Genomic DNA, 12,924 nt, shown 5'->3' with positions numbered 1-12,924 from the left:
CTGAAAGACACTCACACATGCAATTATTTTGTACACAGATGGCTTTAATTAGCAGAGAGAATCGTAGGTGAAGGTACAATTGCTATTGTTATTTCTGAATACTTCAATGTTGTAGACTAGCTCTAGGTTCACAGTAACATGCGAAGGATCCAATGATGCTTGCCCCTCGCCCTCACACAGATATAGCTTCTCACTTATTAATTTCCTCTACCAGATTAGTACATTTACTGCAAGTGATTCATTAAATTGACAAAAATCACAATAAGCCCAAACCCCCAGTTTATGTTTGCACAAGCTCTTAGTGTGGTACATTCTATGGGTTTGTACAAATATACAATGAGATTTACCTATGACATATTTCCATACAGGGTGTTTCACTTCCTTAAAAAGCCTCTGTGCTTGTTTGCCCATTCCGCTTAGTACACTGCCTCCCCCCCCATACTGGGGATTGAGTCCAGGGCCTTGCCTTTGCACATAGTATACTACTGAACTGTATTCCTAGCTCATCAGTCACCTTTTCTATTGTCTCCATACTTTTGCGTTTTTCAGGGTGCTGTGTATTTAGAATCTACAATTGATGTAATTTTTTTTTCATACTTGCTTCCTTTATCTAGTAATGTAAATATTTAAGGTTTTTTTCCATGACTTTTTCTGACTCAAAAGTTCATTTAGTTTAGGTGCTGAATAGTAGTTCTCCATTGTCTGGGTGGACTGCGATGTGTTATCCGTTCATCTACGACAGACATTGTGTTTCAGTGGCTGTGAATGCATGTACAAAATCTGCACCAGGTCAAGCCATCAAGCTATCAAAATCCTGGCACAGACAGGAGAGGGGCTCATGAAGCCCCACCTCTAGCTATTTGCAACTGATGGCTGCCGGGAGAGGAAGAGTCAGCTTTCTTCTGAGATATGCTCCCCACCCCAACCCCCAATCCCCCATCCCCGCCCAGAAGCTGCCAGCAGATGGCCCTACATTCTTGCACATACAAGCAGCATTAAACGAAACTGGAGGTTTTTTTGTTTTGTTTTGTTTTGTTTCTTTTTTTGTTTTTGTTTTATTTAAAGCACAGGAAATTGGGGTGTGTGTGAAGTGGTAGTGGGGATTGGGGAGTGATTGGAGGGGAGGATGTGGGGGTGGCTTTGATCAAAACACATTGTATGCATATTTGAAAGTCTCAAAAGTGAAAAATAAAAATTCTTAAAAAAAAGTGTTGCTCCCATGATTAGGAAGGATGGATGGAGCTTAATTATAAACATATAATTGGTGTGTAGCATAGTCTTTAACTTCTTTAGGTAAATACAAGAACTATGAGTGTTGGATTCTGTGTTAAATTTTTGTTACATTTTGGAAGAAACTGTATCAGTTACTTTTCTCATTGCTGTGATTAAATATTGGACAAAAAGCAACTCTGGGGAGGAAGGGTTTATTCTGGCTTACAGTTCAAAGGGACACAGCTCATGGTGGCAAAGAAAGCATGGTGACAAGAGAATGGGGTGACTAGCCTTACTGCATCCACAGTCAGGAAGGAGAGAGCTATGGATGCTGGTGCTCAGCCTTCTCTCTCCCTTTTATTTAGTCCAGGATCTCCATTAATAGAATGGTGCCACGTTGAGGGTAAGTCTCCCCTCAGTTAATCCAGTCTGGAAACTCTCATAGACGTGACTAGAGGTTTATCCCCTAAGTGATTCTAGATCCTGTCAAGGTGACGACACTAACCATTGCTGAAACATCAAGTTGTCTTCCTGCTAGTAACAGATGAAAGTTTCAGTTGTTCCACATCCTTGTCAGCATCCGGTTTGCTCTGGACTGTGGCTCTTCTGACAGGAGTGTAGTGGTATTCACTTGCTGGCTTACTTCCTGTTGCTGTGATAACACACCATGTGGATCATTGTCTTCTATTTTTAATATATAAGCCTTTTATTCTCCCTGACGAGCCCAAATTGTACTTGTGATCAGGATCTTGTTTCTGGAGCTAAGAAACTGAGGTCTCACTTGTCAGCCTGCTGCTCGGTTCCCTTCGCAGGTACATAGATACAAAAACTTCCTGATATCCCTGTTTTTAACTGTGTGGCTTGCTGAATCAGAGCCGCTGAATTTGAAACAAGCTCAGTATCATTTTCTTCAAGGATTAGTTCCTCCTTCTGGGCTTGAGAGACAGAACAAGCAATACTTGTTCTCATCCGAACCCTTCAGATGTATTTTTTACCCAAGAAATTTTGGATTTCAACCAAAGACCCATTCTCCCGAATAACGATGTTGATAGGGAAGTGAGCATACACAGACCTCATCTTGTATGGAAGCCCAGTGTCACACCCTTGATCATGTTCTGAACATGACTGCAGATGGTTCTGACAGTGGCCAGTTCCTTTCTGTTACCCCACCATTTGTCAACACGGAACCTTTTCTTTTTCTTTCCAAGAAGACTCAGCTCTACATTGATGTGATAAGTCCCTCTGCAGAGTTGCCCTTCACAAGGACTGTGAGACCCTTCAGAGTGATGTCGACATTTTCTGGAATGTTGACAGTCTGACTGCTGAGGATGGTCTTCATTCTCGCAGTGGATGGGGCTAAGAGTGGAGCATCTCTGCATATGCTTCTTGCCACTGGTATGATTTCTTGAGTGAGGTGTCTCTTAAGGTCTTTAGCCCCACTCCTTCATTTGAAGTGTCTTTTCATCTCATTGGCTTATTGCTTGGATTATTTGCATTAAATATATAAAGAACTAAATTTAAGTCCTTTATATATTTAATGTTTAAGAAGGGTTTCTGTAAAGATTTCTATGTATGATGTTTTTCAACTTTAAAATCAGCATTATTTTATTTGATGTGTATGGGTGTTTTGCCTGCATGCATGTCTCTGCATCACATTTTGTGCCTGGTGCCCTCAGGGGCCAGAAAAGGATCATATTAACTAGAACTGCAGACACTTATACAGTGGGTGCTGGGAATCAATCCTATTCCTCTGGAAGAGCAGTCAGAGCTCTTGACCACTGAGCCATCCCTCTAGCTCAAATTCTTTATACATTTTGGATATTTATCGTCTGTCTGATAACTAACTAGAAAGGATTTTCTCTGGATTTGGGTTTTTCTGCTGATCTTTTGTTCTGTCAAAGCCTTTAAATTCAATGTAACCCATTTATCAATTCTTTGTATTATTGCTTGAGCTATTAGACTCTTTTTTTTTTTTTTTGGTTCTTTTTTTCCGGAGCTGGGTACCGAATCCAGGGCCTTGCGCTTCCTAGGCAAGTGCTCTACCACTGAGCTAAATCCCCAACCCCGAGCTATTAGACTCTTAACCAGAAAATCATTCTGTAGACTTTGAGCTCGAAATGTTTCCCCTTCATTTTTCTATTATACCTTCAATGTTTTAGGTCTTACATGTAGATTTATTTTTATGCATTTTGAGTTGATTTTTGTAGAGGGTAAGAGAAAAGGATCTTATTTGAGTCGTCAACGTGTTTGTATTTAAATTTCTCAGCACCATTTTTTTTAAAAGAGGTTATCTTTACTACAATATATGTTTTTGTAATCTTGTCTGGAATCAAATAGTGGCAGCTGTGTGGATTTACTTCTAGAACATCTACTGCGTTCCATTGATCCCCATGTCTGTTGTGTGCCAGTAATATGCTGTTCTGTTATTATGGTTTTCTAGTTGAGTTTGAAGACAAGTGTTGTGATGCCTACAGTATCACCTGTTTTGCTCAGGATTGCTTTAGTTATTGGGGGATATTTGTGTTTCCGTATGAATTTTAGGGCTGCTTTTCTTTTTCTACATACATAATTTTAATCACTGAGCCACATCCCCAGGACTTCAAATGAATTTTAGAATCAGTTTCTTCATATACACAAAACAGTTCTCTGATATGCTTATTGAGTTTAACTATGAATGTATAGCTCATGACATAGAGTGACAATTTGATAATATTACGCCTTTTATCCACAAACATAGAAATTCCCCATGTATCTTTTGTGAGAACAGGGACTGGGAAGTGGGGAGAAAGTGGAGATGGAGCCCACAAAGATGCTGGAATTCAGACTCTGGAAACCAGCATCAGAGTGCAGATCTAACTTTATTGTTTATTACACAAGCTTATATAAACTTTCTAGCCAATTAGGGTACGCCTATGTATTCAAGGGCAAATTGGGGTACAACCTGTGTTGTTTAGCCATATCTGACTCAACTGTCCAAGAGCCTGTTGGGGGAGGGTCCAATCCCCTGGGTAGATTTTAGTGAAGACCAAAGAAGCAGCCACTGCTCTGGCTTGGGGTCTTTTGTGTTGTCTCACCAGAGTGCTGTGAGCCTTGTCAGATCATACACTGTGTACAGTAGATCAGGACTCTTCAAGGAGTCAAAGGAGTTTATGGGGCCTTGTTCTCGGTCCCACTTCTTCCTCACAAGGTTTATCTCTGCATCCCCCACAGTTTTTATTTTATTCATTGGAGTTATAGTGTTTTCATCATAGATTTTTATATTAAGTTATAATGAACAATACTGTGTTTTTATTTTGTTACTATTACTTTTCTGATGGCAGCAGGGTCTGGCTCCATAGCCCAGGCTGGACTCAAATTCACTGTGCAGCCCAGGCAGCAATCCTCCTGTCTCAGTCTTCTGAGTGCTGTGACTACAGGTATATATAGCCAAACCAAACCATATTGTGTGTTTATTTTTATTTCGGATACCACTTGTTCGTTGTGGTATATAGGAGAACGACAGACTTTTGTATTGTATTGTTAACTTTGTAGCTTGAAACCTTGCTTATTTGTTTCAGGTTTTTGTTTTTGTTGTTTTTGTTTGTTTGTTTGTTTTTATTTGTTTTGTTGCTGCTGCTGCTAACTATTCTGTGTATCTTTAAAAAAAGAGCATTTTACTTTTCCTTTCCCAGTCTGTAGGTATGATGGTATTCAGAGTGCTTCTGTACTATCCCTTTAAGGTGACAGGATCTGTAGCAATGCCTTCTTTCTCATTTTGATGTTAGTATTTTGTATCTTCTCCCTCTTTTTCATACTCTGGCTTTATTAATTTTATTGATCACTTCGAAAAGCCAGTGTTTACTTTTCTAATTTCAACTTCATTGATTTCTATCCTTATTCTTTTCTTCTTCTGCCTACTTGGACTTTATGTTCTCATCTATTTTTAGTTTCCTAAAGTGGAAACTTAGAGTATCAAATAAACATTTTTTCTAATATGTGGATTCACTGCTATTTCCTTGAATTTTACTATGTTCCACAAATTTCAAAAAGCAGTGTTTTCATGGTTTTCTTTTTGGTTAATGATTTACTTATTTTTAATCTTATGTGTTTTAGCTTTGCCTATATGTGTGTCTGTGTGAGGGTGTCAGATCCTCTGGAACTGGAGTTACAGACAGTTGTGAGTGGATGCTGAGACTTGAACCCAGACCCTCCACAAGAGCAGCCAGTGTTCTTATCTACGAGCCATCTCTCCATGAGCCATCCTCATTTTTATCTTAGTTCAAAATATTTTTTAACTTTTGGACTTCCCCCTGCTTGCTTCATGGTTTGTGTGTGTGCTTGTGTATGTGTTGTTGTTTGAACAGAGATCTATTTGGCTTTGCTTCCTGTGCGTCAGGACTAAAGGTGTGTGCCACCAACTTGGAACTGGCTTCTAGTTTAATTCAATTGTGTTCTGAGAACAGACATTATGTAATTTTGGTTCTTTGAAATTGCTAGGGAGTTCTTTATGGCCCACAGTGTGGTCGGCATTTGTGCATATTCTATTTGAGCTTCAGAATACTAAACATTTGTCTGTTTTTGGATGACTTATTGTATAGATGCTGATTATATCCATTGGTTTGATGAATGAGTTCAGGGATGCCTTAAAGAATTTTCTGCCTGTGGAATCCATCCATTTCTGATAGAGGGTGCAGAGGTTTGCAGCAAGCACGTGAAGCTGTCTGTTCATCTTTGCTTTTCTTTTGAGGACCTACCTTGGTTCATAACCCGTTGTAACTACAGTTTCAGGGGATCCAGCACCCTCTCTGGCCTTTCTAGGCATCAAGCATGTAGGCAGTGTACATACTTACATGCAGGCAAAGCACCCATACACATAAAATAAAATTTGGGGGAAGGTTGAGACAGAGTCTCACTGTGTAGCCCTAGCTGTTCTGGAACTCACTATATAGACCAGGCTAGCCTCGAACTCACAGATCTGCCTGTCTCTGCCTCCTGAGTACTGGGATTAAAGGTATGCATTATCACACCACATAATAAATAAATATTAAAAAAAAACCCAAATTGTTAAAAACCAAAAAATAAAAAAGAATTGTTAAGTCATTTGGAATAACTGATTTCTTTATCATTGTGTAATATTCTTTGTCTCTGATGACTCTGTGCTCCTTGATATTTCTTTGCCTGAAATTAATACAACTCCTCTTGTTTTGACTGGTGTGTTTTTCTTTACACACTTATGTTTACTCTATATTTATCTTTTATTTAATATGGGATTTTTAAAAAATAAATTATTTATTAATTTTATTTCTTATAGGTGTGTGTGTGTGTCTGTGTATGTCTGTGTGTGTGTGTGTGTGTGTGTGTGTGTGTGTGCATGTATGTGCTGTCCATGCATATGTGCCATGGTGCAAGAATGGAGGTCAGAGGACAACTTTTTTTTTTTTTTTTTTTTTTTTTTTGTTCTTTTTTTCGGAGCTGGGGACCGAACCCAGGGCTTTGCGCTTCCTAGGTAAGCGCTCTACCACTGAGCTAAATCCCCAGCCCCAGGACAACTTTTAGAAGCTGTTTTCTCCTTCCACTGTGGGTTTCAAGGATCCAATTCAGGTTCTCAAGCTTAAGCAGCAAGCATTTTTATTGGCTGAGCCAATTCTAGTGTGGATTTTTTTTGTAGACAAAACATAATCAAGTCTTTCTTTTGGTCTGTTCTCTAGTTTTTTTTTTAAGGACTGTTCCTAGGTTACTGACATCAAAGTCATTACTGCCATTGTTGACTCATCCACACCATCACTATTGGATATTCCTCCCACATGGCCTTTTCCCTGTTTCCTGTTCCCCTCTCTCTTCTTCCTTTCTATCTTTGCTCTGCTGGGGATGGAACCCAGGGCTTTTTGCATGCTTGGAAAACACACTACCTTGAGGCACATTGCCATACTTCTCATCTTAGTTAAACAGCTCCTATAATTTCATTTTTCCCCTAGTTTTAGCAGGACATACATACATACACATACACACACAAACACACACATACACACACACACACACACACACACACACACACACACACACACACACACACACGTCTGCCCCTCCAGCATAGCTGTAGTCATTTTGTTCCATGTCTGCCAGCTATTTCATATTGATGCTGTAATATGCCTGCTAGTCATTGACACACGAAAAAACTCTTGACTCAGAGCAGGGTCATGCTGACATACCCTGTCATGTTTTATATGTTCTGTATGAAGTTTGTTAATCTTAAAAAATTTCACAAAACTTTACATATCAAGTTAAATGTCAGTATGAACTGTTACATCTAAAATGGCTTGGATCAGAGCTGAACCACCAGGCAACACTTCCTACATATGAGTTCATTGTGGTTTTTGTGTTTTTTTTTTCTTTATGACAGAAAAAGATGTTCGATGCCGTAGCCTCAGCTATGACTCTGATCAATCAATCTTAGGGTGTGTATTCAATAAACCATCTTTGTCTGAGATTCGTGTTTGTGTGGTTTGGGGGTGACTCATGGATCCAATATACATACATGCATAATACATACATACATACATACATACATACATACATACATACATACATATTTCTAAAATGACTGTTCCAGAGCTGCAATATATATTCATGACACATCCAACTTTCAAATAAAACTATACTAAATTACAGGTAGTTTAGTCGGGCTAAAATAATAATTTTGAGCCAGGCATTGTGTCACATGCCTACCATCCCAGCACCTGGGAGGTGGAGTCAGAAGAATCAGAAGTAAGATCACCTTCAGCTACACAGCAAGTGTGAGGCCAGCATGGGTTAGGACTCTCAGACATGCAACAACAATCGTGAATTTTCTGCCCCCCTTTACATCACTGATGTCACACATTTTACTTGCTTCTAAACATATGTGTGCATGCACAACCAACATGCTATTGCTATTGTTTTTAACACAATGTCATCTGTTTCGTGAATTAAGACTAATAAATATATCTTAATGCATCTTCACTTATTTACTTCTTCATGCTCTTTACTTTTTAGGTGAGACAGGGTTTCTCTGTGTAGCTCTGGCTGTCCTGTCTACTCACTTTGTAGACCAAGATGGCCTCAAACTCAGATATCTGCCTGCTTCTGCCTCCTGAGTGCTGGAATTAAAGAAGCACAGCACCACCACCAACTATAGATACACATTTCTAACTGATATTGTTTTCCTTCTTCTCACAGTCCCCAAGTATGATTTCACACAAATCATAGCTTGATGGATTATTTTCTCTTAATACTAAATATTTCATTTTATCATCTTTTGTCTTGAATGATTTTGGAGAAGCTGAATCTAACCCTTGCTCCTCCACCCATTTCGCTCCTGTTAGTCCTCTTCATTTCACGAGATAGCTACTTTATGTCATGTGTACATATGATTTTATATATCTGTATAAAATCCAAGACCCACAAATAATAAAATGTGACTTTTGCCTTTCTGAATCTGACTTAATTTACTTAAATAATCTCTTGTTACATTTATTTTCCTAAAAATGAATGTAACAAGAGATTATCTTGTTTATGGTTGTACAAAATTCCATTGTGAACATATATCACATTTTCATGCGTTCTGTTGAGAGGTATAACTTCACTACTGTGGACAATGCTACAACAAGCATTGGTGTGAACCATCTCCGTGGTATATTGCCTATTTGGATGCTCCTTGATTTCATTTAGAAGTATATTTGCATCTTCTTTGATTTATTACACATTCTTACGATTATTCTTTCAATTTTTGTGTGTGCAGGATTTCATCTGATTCACTTTTATTCTCTCCATCACTGGGGAACTGGCATTTTTCGGTGGGGTCACATCGCTTTGATTTCTTCATGTCTCTTGAATTTCTTTATTGTTACTTGTGCATTTAGGGTTAATTCATTGGTTGGGTTTTTAAATCCAGCTGCTTTTTTCCAGTTGAGGTGTCTGCAACGCTTCGGTAGGACTAGCGAGGCTGTTGTCACTCCTTCCCACCGTGAGTGGTGGGATTCAGTAGCTGAATCCCCGTCCTTGTGCCACTGTGTCGGGCACTATCCACTGCACCACTCCAAGAGTAGGCTATTAACCGTAGAAGCCATCACATTATGTTAATAGCATAGTATTTAACTTTAATAACTATTGGGATACAAAGAAACAAAGCCGGTGCAGTGTGCACCAAGTGACTAGTTACAAAGGCTAGGAAACAGGCTGCGAAAGGTCAGGCATCAGTGTTAGAGCAAATGAGAAAAACAGACGGAAGAATGAAGTTGGGCTATTATTAGGATCAACAGTTTGAGGAAGCCACAGAAAATTATAATTAAGAGGTAACGGGACTACTCTCTGAGTTTTGCCATGCCACCCAAAGACGACAAGAAGAAGAAGAAGGATGCCGGAAAGTCGGCCAAAAAAGACAAAGACCCAGTAAATAAATCTGGTGGCAAGGCCAAAAAGAAGAAGTGGTCCAAAGGCAAAGTTCGGGACAAGCTGAACAATTTCGTCCTGTTTGACAAAGCTACTTACGACAAACTTTGAAGGAAGTTCCCAACTATAAGCTTATTACTCCAACTGTGGTCTCCGAGAGACTGAAGATTCAAGGTTCCTTGGCCAGGGCAGCCCTTCAGGAGCTACTTAGTAAAGGACTTATCAAGCTGGTTTCAAAGCACAGAGCCCAAGTAATTTACACCAGAAACACAAAGGGTGGAGATGCCCCAGCTGCTGATGAAGATGCATAAACAGATTCAATCAGCTGTACATTTGGGAAAATAAAACTTTATTGAATCAAAAAAAAAAAAAAAGAGGTAACGGGAGAAGGCATTGGAAAGAGAGAGAGGAGGGAATGATAGAGAGTCCACAATAGGATGAGTGTGGGAGCACAGAGTAATCACGAACCCTAATCAGGCAACATAAAAACCAAAACAAAACTATTAAAGGATACTTATATAACGTGAAGATTTAAAAAAAAAAAAGGCACATGGTGCTTGCTCAACACATACAAACCTCTGAGTTCAACGACCCTCCGCATGTATTATGTAATATGTAGCGTGTATCATATGTATTTTATATAACGTTAGTCAGGATTTCTTCCTAGACAGGATACTATTGAGTTCCTTCTTTTCCTGTGATGTCTCCTGTAGCAAACTGACAGGGCACTGAGGGTTAGAGCTCCAGTTCAACCCCCCTAAAACCAGATTCCTGGGTGTGCAATGTCCTAGTGGAGAGTGGAATATAACCAATTACCTTTTCTGTTGGGCTTTTGCTCAGTGTCCAGTAGGTGCCAGCACGTCCTCATTTTCAGCTCCAGTCATCCGCATGGAGTAGAATTTGGGTAGTTTCCACCCATATGTGTTTCATGTGTACTGGACAATTGACTTTCCCAAGCTTGGTTGGTTACACATTCTTGTTACAAACGGTTGGATTTCTGATTTGTTTGTTTTGGAGATAGAGTCTTTAGCTCTGGATTGCCTGTAATTCCTTATGTAAATGAGACTAGCCTGAACTCATGGAGATACTTTATCCCCAGTGCTGAGAGCCCCAGCTTGGGTTAAAACTCCGAGGCTCTGCTGTGGTCATGCCTGGGCTACTGTTCACCATTTTAACTTGAAATAGTTGCCCCACCAGGACTCAAGCCGCCTCTGTTTGCAGCAGGCGTGGTTGTTTAGATCCAGCTGGTTTGTGGATCTGCCATGACTGCAGTGAACGCAACATCCTACTTCTCTGTTCCTGCATCGTTGCTTGCATAGGCAGGTCAAGTAGGGCAGATCTCAGCAAGCCTTTCAGGGTGCGTGGTGCAGACAGGCAGCCATCTGCAGCTGCTCCTGCATGCTGCTTTGCAGAGATCTGGCTTCTTTCCTTTGTTTTCAATGATTGCCTCTTGTAGGAAGAGAAGCTATTATGGTCTTGACTTTCTTTCACTGAATTACAATTGAGTGAGGGTCTAATCCGCCATTCTATTCATCCATCTGTCTGTCTGTCTGTCTGTCTATCTATCTATCTATCTATCTATCTATCTATCTATCTATCCCTCTATGTATCTACTTACCTGTTTGTCTACCATCTGTCATCAAATTTTTTTCTTTTTTGAGACAGTCGCCTTTCAGCCCTTGCTGACCTGATGGTACTGGCCTTGTAGTCCAGGCTAGCCTTGAACTTGCAGCAATCTTCCTGCCTAAGTACTGGAATTACAGGGATGTGTTATCTTGCCCTGCTCTCTGCTAGCACATTAATACTTGTTCTCCAAATTCTACAGTCAAGTGCCAGGTGTGGTAGTGCAGGATTATAGTTCCAACACTTGGAAGGCAGAAGTAGGAGGGTCTCCAAAAGTACAAGCACAGTCTTGTCTACATTGTGGATTTCAGGCCATCTAGGGCTACACAGTGTGACTTTGTCTCAAAAGTAAACACACACACATACACACACACACACACACACACACACACACACACACACACACAAATAGGTTCTACAGTTGAATAATTCTAGCATACTTGCCATGTCTGGTTCTAATATCTATTTTAACATCAAATGGTGTCTCTTGCCTTTTATTCTGCTTGTTATTTTTTGTGATATTTAGACGGGTTCCACTGGGGTCAAAGATGCTATTGTCATTGGCCTTTATAAATGTGGTATTTGTGTGAGGGGATGCATGCTTTGCTATTATTATTTTCTATTAAAATACACTTCATATTCATCAAAGGAAAAAAATCAACCAAGATGAACTCTCAATTCCAAATATCTATGCTCTAAATGCAAGCGCACCCACATTCATAGAAGAAACTTTACTAAAGCTCAAGTCCAAATGGATCGAGGACATCCACATAAAACCAGATACACTCAAACTAATAGAAGAAAAGTGGGGAAGATCCTGGAACACATGGGCACTGGAGAAAATTTCCTGAACAAAACACCAATGGCTTATGCTCTAAGATCAACAATTGACAAATGGGATCTCATAAAATTGCAAAGCTTCTATAAGGCAAAGGAGACTGTCATTAGGACAAAACAGCAACCAACAGATTGGGAAAAGATCTTTACCAATCCTACACCTGGTAGAGGGCTAATATCCAAAATATACAAAGAACTCAAGAAGTTAGACTCCAGAGAACCAAATAATCCTATTAAAAATAGGGTACAGAGCTAAACAAAGAGTTCTCAAATATCAAATGGCTGAGAAGCACCTAAAGAAATGTTCAACATCCTCAGTCATCAGGGAAATGTAAATTAAAACAATCCTGAGATTCCACCTCACACTAGTCAGAGTGGCTAAGATCAAAAACTCAGGTGACAGCAGGTGCTGGCAAGGATGTGGAGAAAGAAGAACACTCCTCCATTGTTGGTGGGATTGCAAGCTGGTACAACCACTCTGGAAATCAGTCTGGAGGTTCATCAGGAAATTGGACATAGTACTACCTGAGGACCCAGCTATACCACTCCTGGGCATATACCCAAAAGATGCTCCAACATATAACAAGGACACATGCTCCACTATGTTCATAGCAGTGTTATTTATAATAGCCAGAAGCTGGAAAGAACCCAGATGCCCTTCAACAGAGGAATGGATACAGAAAATGTGGTACATCTACACAATGGAATACTACTCAGCTATTAAAAACAATGATTTCATGAAATTCTTTGGCAAATCGATGGAACTAGAAAATATCATCCTGAGTGAGCTAACCCAGTCACAGAAGAACACACATGGTATGCACTCACTGATGAGTGGATATTAGC

The 12,924-nt window shown here is 39.8% G+C and overlaps 1 protein-coding gene and 1 pseudogene across 1 annotated transcript in view; one reads left to right on the top strand and one right to left on the bottom strand.

Moving 5' to 3' along the window:
- The window catches only part of M1ap (meiosis 1 associated protein), a 90,784-nt gene that overhangs the window by 52,927 nt on the left and 24,933 nt on the right, over window positions 1-12,924 (bottom strand). The gene's annotated exons all lie outside the window — the stretch shown is intronic.
- Rps25-ps8 (ribosomal protein S25, pseudogene 8) lies at window positions 9,550-9,992 on the top strand (annotated as a pseudogene).

Source organism: Rattus norvegicus, chromosome 4 (genome assembly GCF_021556685.1).
Source record: "Rattus norvegicus strain SHRSP/BbbUtx chromosome 4, alternate assembly SHRSP_T2T, whole genome shotgun sequence".
Classification (NCBI taxonomy): Eukaryota; Metazoa; Chordata; class Mammalia; order Rodentia; family Muridae; genus Rattus; species Rattus norvegicus.
This window is presented reverse-complemented; position numbering and strand designations above follow the sequence as displayed.